Here is a 6000-nt window from a genome sequence, read left to right as displayed (position 1 = left end):
TTTAAGTCGAGCTGTTTTTTTATGATGTCCTAACAAGACAATGTCATCATATAAGATGATGTACTAGCAGATAAATAAAATAAATCTAACTATACACAAAAATTTTAGAAATTATATATTTTATTGCATGAGCATTTCCCTTTCTTCTAAATCTAATTATCTGATTTTCTAAGTATCCCTGAGGTTTTATATTGATGACTAATTTCCAGATGCTACGGTCAGATTTGTCACCAACTACTTCTTGAGCAAGAAAAAATAAAATTGAATGATTTGCTGGGGTATAAATGTCTGTCACTCTTATGATGTTTAGCTTTTCTACTTTAAAATTTTCAGTAAATATAAAGCCAAAGGTAGAGAATAATATTCTATTTGGAAGTGAGGTACTACAGCCTTCTGCTTGAACTTGGGTAGGGTTCAGCAGACACACGATGTAGAGCCTTCAGGAGTAAGAAGTTGGGATCCTTGGTTTCCCAAACAAATCATGCTGGTGCAGACAACTCTTCTGAGCCTAGAGAGCAATGCACATGTGGAGTGGGGTTCTGATAGCCAATGATTGACCCACCAGTCATCTGGAATTTGAATTCAAATCCTTACCTAGTTCCAAACCTTAGAGTTCATGAAAAGTCCCTTTGGCTTGATGGATAACAGACTTCTTCACGCTCCCCAGGACTTCATAGTAGTTTTGGTTTGGTTTTTCAGACTTTCTGTCTAGAGCAGAAGGTTGGATCCCAGCGTAGGGTGATACAAGAAGGCCAAAACAAGGGACTGTTAATGTTCTGGAGGGGAACAGGGCCTCTGGTGAAAAGCAAAACAAAGCAAAACCTGGCAGACTACTACTGAGCTCAGAATATCCGTGGTGTTCTATCCATACGCCAGGCCTCCTTCCTCTGTTTAGATTGACAAGCGATAATTATCTCAGTGAAATATTAGCAGAAGCGATGTACTGTTCTCATTCTAAGGCTGTTAAGAAGTGGTGTCGAGGTGGGCACTTTGCACAGCTGTTCAGAAGCAGCTAAGGTTGCCTGAAACCAAATCAGAGTGCCTGGGCGCGTCCAGCTCCCCTTCTGATGCTGGCGTCCTGCTGATGCAGGCCCTGAATAGAAACCTGTGCCAGAGTGAATACGTGGGTCCCTAATACCCGCCTTGCAGTGAATTCCCATGTTCTGGACATTTAGTAAGTGAAACAGAAGATGGGCCGTGTCTCTGCTTTCCATCTCTTGAATAATAAGTGAAAGTAAACAAATTAGTGTCATGTTTTCTCATCCTCCTTCTTTCTTCCATTTTTGTATCTGGACTCCGTGAGGGCAAGGTTTCAGCGTGGCAGCCAGCATGTGGAACTGGATCCACTTTGGGAAGATTTGTACAATATCTTAAACCACATCACGGCATGATGTGAGTAAGAAATAAATCTTTGTTTAATTGCTAAAATAGTCACTGCAGAAAAGTAAATGCTGACTAATAAACCTGGATGAAAATAAATCAAAATATGAAAATAGTTTAGCCTTATTTGTAACTTCTTGACATCTACATGAAGAATGCCACCCACAAACTTTAGCATTTATCCATTTGTTCATTCATTTTGCAGTGTTTGAACTGAGTGTAAATTTATCTAGTTCCCTCTCTAAGTTAATGAGCAAAACTAATGATGTGTGGCCGGCGCCGTGGCTTAACAGGCTAATCCTCCGCCTTGCGGTGCCAGCACACTGGGTTCTAGTCCCGGTCGGGGTGCTGGATTCTATCCCCGTTGCCCCTCTTCCAGGCCAGCTCTCTGCTATGGCCCGGGAAGGCAGTGGAGGATGGCCCAAGTCCTTGGGCCCTGCACCCCATGGGAGACCAGGAGAAGCACCTGGCTCCTGGCTTCGGATCAGCAAGATGTGCCGGCAGCAGCGGCCAATAGAGGGTGAACCAACGGCAAAAAGGAAGACCTTTCTCTCTCTCTCTCTCACTATCCACTCTGCCTGTCAAAAAAAAAAAAAAAAAAACTAATGATGTGATTGCTGAGCCTTATTTAGAACTCCAGGAATCATTTTTGAGAAACAAAAATCTCTGTTTAGGAAATCAGTTGTGAGTATCACCATGTTGAAACAGTATTAAATCAATGTATTTACAGAACAAAGGTCTGAGATACCGATAACTTGACAGGTCTGGGGAGCTGTAGAAACCATGTGAAAGATTTTGCACAGTGGCAACTACTCAAAGGCTGTCAATAAATGTTTACTGCATCTAGCTCCCTCTTTGTGTCAGTATGCTATTGGCAATACAGTTACTTTGTTATACAAACTTGCTGTGGAGTGAAACAGACCATGTTTCTTTTTTATTTTATTTTATTTATTTATTTATTTTTATTTTTTGACAGGCAGAGTGGATAGTGAGAGAGACAGAGAAAAAGGTCTTCCTTTGTCGTTGGTTCACCCTCTAATGGCTGCCGCGTCTGGCACGCCGTGGCTGGCGCGCTGCAGCAGGCACACCGCGCTGATCCGAAGCCAGGAGCCAGGTGCTTCTCCAGGTCTCCCATGGGGTGCAGGGCCCAAGGACTTGTGCCTTCCTCCACTGCCTTCCCAGGCCACAGGAGAGAGCTGGCCTGGAAGAGGGGCAACCAGGACAGAATCCGGTGCCCCGACCGGGACTAGAACCTGGTGTGCCAGCACCGCAAGGCAGAGGATTAGCTTATTGAGCCACGGCGCTGGCCAAAACAGACCATATTTCAAATTCTGGTCCTATTACTAATTGTTGTCAGACCTTGGGTAAGGTATTCCTTTCCTTCTCCAAACCTACTTAACTTTCTTTAATGGGATAATGATGTCTTAACTATGAGGACAATACTGAATGTGCTTATTAGAGTGTCTCCATATTTTAAATGGAGAATAAGTAGTAACATTGCTATCATTATATTGTTGCTACATGACCTTCCTTTATGAAATATTATTTATCTCTTTTAAGTTAATTATGGAGTTGGAAGACAAAACATATACCTTTAATATTGAATTTCTATTTAGCATCTAGTTAATATGGAAAAATATTTTGATTGTCATTATAGACAAATAAATGAATTTTTATAAGATTCTAGTAGAGATTAAACTGTGTAATTCACAATAAATATCCAACAAAATTTCTGGCATATAAAACTGCTTTAAAAAATAACACCTTTCTGATTAATTTAACTTTCTGATTTAATTCACGGAGCTATTATTGAATGCCTGCTTCATTTATGACTACGGTGTAAGAGCAAATGAGAGACAAACATCTTGAAATATGTTTTGTATTAGCCTTAATGCCTTGTTTGTCTAACTATTCCTTTATCACAGCAGGCACCTTTACACTTCTGTGCCTTTGTTTACAACAGACAAGTTTTCTTCCTTTTTCACTTCATTAGAAGTACATCAAACTCCAAATCCAAGGGATGGGCCTCAATGTCATGACTACATTCTGTACCTGTGAGCAGAACTCAGTGTATTTTACTCAGCTCTCATGCACAATAAATGAAACACCTGTTTCTCATTCAGTAAATGACTGTTGAATGAAGGAATGAATGAATGAAGATTTATATAAAAAGCGATGATAGTGTATTCTTACAGATGTAAGTATAATAGGAAACTGATGCAATTGGCTTCTTCATACCAATAAAACTTTAAGGGGGCAGCGTTTTGCCTCAGTGGGTTAAGCCACTGCCCATGATGTCATAATTCCATGTGTGAGCCGGTTTGTGTTCTGGCTGCTCCACTTCTGATCCAGCTTCCTGCTAATATGCCTGGGAAGATAGCAGAGGGCAACCCATGTACATCCTCATGGGAGACCTTGAAGATGCTCCTGGCTTTGGCCTGGCCCAGGTCAGACCATTGTAGCCATTTGGGGGTGGACGATCTCTCTCCATGTCACTTCCTTTCTCTTTGTGACTGTGCCTTTCAAATAAATAAATTACACACACACACAAACCTTAGAGAAAGACAAATTGAATTGCCCAGACAGCCCCAAATTACATTTTGCCAATTAAAATCTTTTATTGTTCCCTAGTCCACACCAAGTTAAGGATATGCTCTTTAGCTTAATACTCTTAATGGCTATTCATAGATCGGCCACACCAAATGTTGCCTAGACAGCTGTACTCCTTCCCTACATTTGCATGTTGCTATAGTCATACTGTACTAATTGGTATTTCCCTCAATTCCAATGCTTGCACATTTCTGCCTAAAAAAATACGAATTTATATGGCAATATGCCATGGCCATATTCATTTTCTCTACAAACAGTAAGGTTTGTAGAAGAAATTAATCCTCACACACAATATTTTGGTATTGGAATGACAGGAAAAGGAAGTTTCTAGACTATTGGAACAATGAGAGTATGTGTATAACACACAATGCAACAGGACAGATTTTTCAGGGAAGAACATGGCAGTGAAAGCAAGGTTTCTCTGCACATTGACCATTGCCAAATGTATCTTCAGATTTTTGAAAATCTTTTGAGATTTCTCTGTTCTTATTGTTAGCCTGTGCTGTGAAGATATTTGGCATCGATAGTTATGAGACTAGCAGAGCAGGAGGACTTTAGTACCTCCAACAGTCCCTCTCTAAACAGGTTAAGGAATGTTTGGCACAAGTCATAAGGCTCATGGCTAAAACTTCATCATCATTATCATTTCATTGTTGTGATATTTAGTTTTTGACTTTGTCCATTTTTTGAAAAAAGATTCTTTTTTTTTTTATCTGAAAGCAGTTATAGAGGGAGAGGAGGAGAGAGACAAAGAGAGGGAGAGCTTTCATCTGCTGATTCACTCTCCAAATGATTGCAACAGCCAGGCTGAGCCAGGCCAAGGCCAGAAGCCGGGAGCTTCCTCTGGGTATCCCATGCAGGTGCCAGGAGCCTGAGCACTTGGGCCGTCCTACACTGCTGTTACTATTTTAGATAGCCTCAGTTTTCTTTATTTTTTTAAAGATTTATTTATTTATGTGTAAGTCAGAGTTACACAGAGAGAGGAGAGGCAGAAAGAGAGAGAGAGGTCTTCCATCCTCTGATTCACTCCCCAATTGGCCACAATGGCTGGTGATCCACCGATCCGGAGCCAGGAGCCAGGAGATTCTTCCAGGTCTCCCACGCGGGTGCAGGGCCCCAAGGACTTGAGCCATCTTCCACTGCTTTCCCAGGCCGTAGCGGAGAGCTGGATTGGAAGTGGAGCCGCCATGTTTCGGACCGGCGCCCATATGGGATGCCTGTGCTTCAGGCCAGGGCATTAACCCACTGCGCCAGAGAGCCGGCCCCAAACCTAAGTTTTCTTTCTCTTTGTCCTTGTTAAAGAAAAAAGTGCTTTTTTTCTTACTACTCTGTATTCCTAAGAGCGATTTTCATTCTCTACCTCACCTGTCCTGGGATACTCAACCACAAAATCGTCTTAATGCAATTTTGTTAGGAAAAATGGAATCTCTTTTTTAAGATATATTTATTCAAAAGGCAGAGTGATGGAGAATGTGGAAGAGAGAGAGAGGGAGAGAGAATCTTCCATCAGCTGGTTCACTCTTCCAGCTGGCCACACAATAGCCAGGGCTGGGTCAAGCTGAAACAGGGAGCCTGGCACTCCACAAGCATGGCAGGGACTCAAGTACTTGAGATATCCTCAGCTGCCTTCCCAGACACATTAGCAGGGAGCTGGATCAGAAGCCGAGCAGCTGGGATTCAAATTGGCACTCTGATATGGGATGCCATCTTTGCAAGGGATAGGTTAACCCACTGTGCTGCAATATCCTCCCTAGAACGGAAAGCTTTGGTTTTCCTTATGAGACACACCAGTTAACATATTACATGGGGAAAAAATGTCTTTAGGTGAGAACATGGAGGCAAACTCTTCCAAAATGAGAGCAAAATATTATTGGTAAATTTTCATTGTGATGAGAAATACAGCAGAAGCAACTGCTTAAAACTTTGTTTTGTGGATATGCATTTAAGTTTCTACATATACTGAAGTATTTATTAGTTTTATTTTTTTATTTTTATTTTTTTAAACTTTTG

This window comes from Lepus europaeus, chromosome 8 (assembly GCF_033115175.1).
Source record: "Lepus europaeus isolate LE1 chromosome 8, mLepTim1.pri, whole genome shotgun sequence".
Taxonomy (NCBI): domain Eukaryota; kingdom Metazoa; phylum Chordata; class Mammalia; order Lagomorpha; family Leporidae; genus Lepus; species Lepus europaeus.
Note: the sequence above shows the minus strand (reverse complement) of the source record.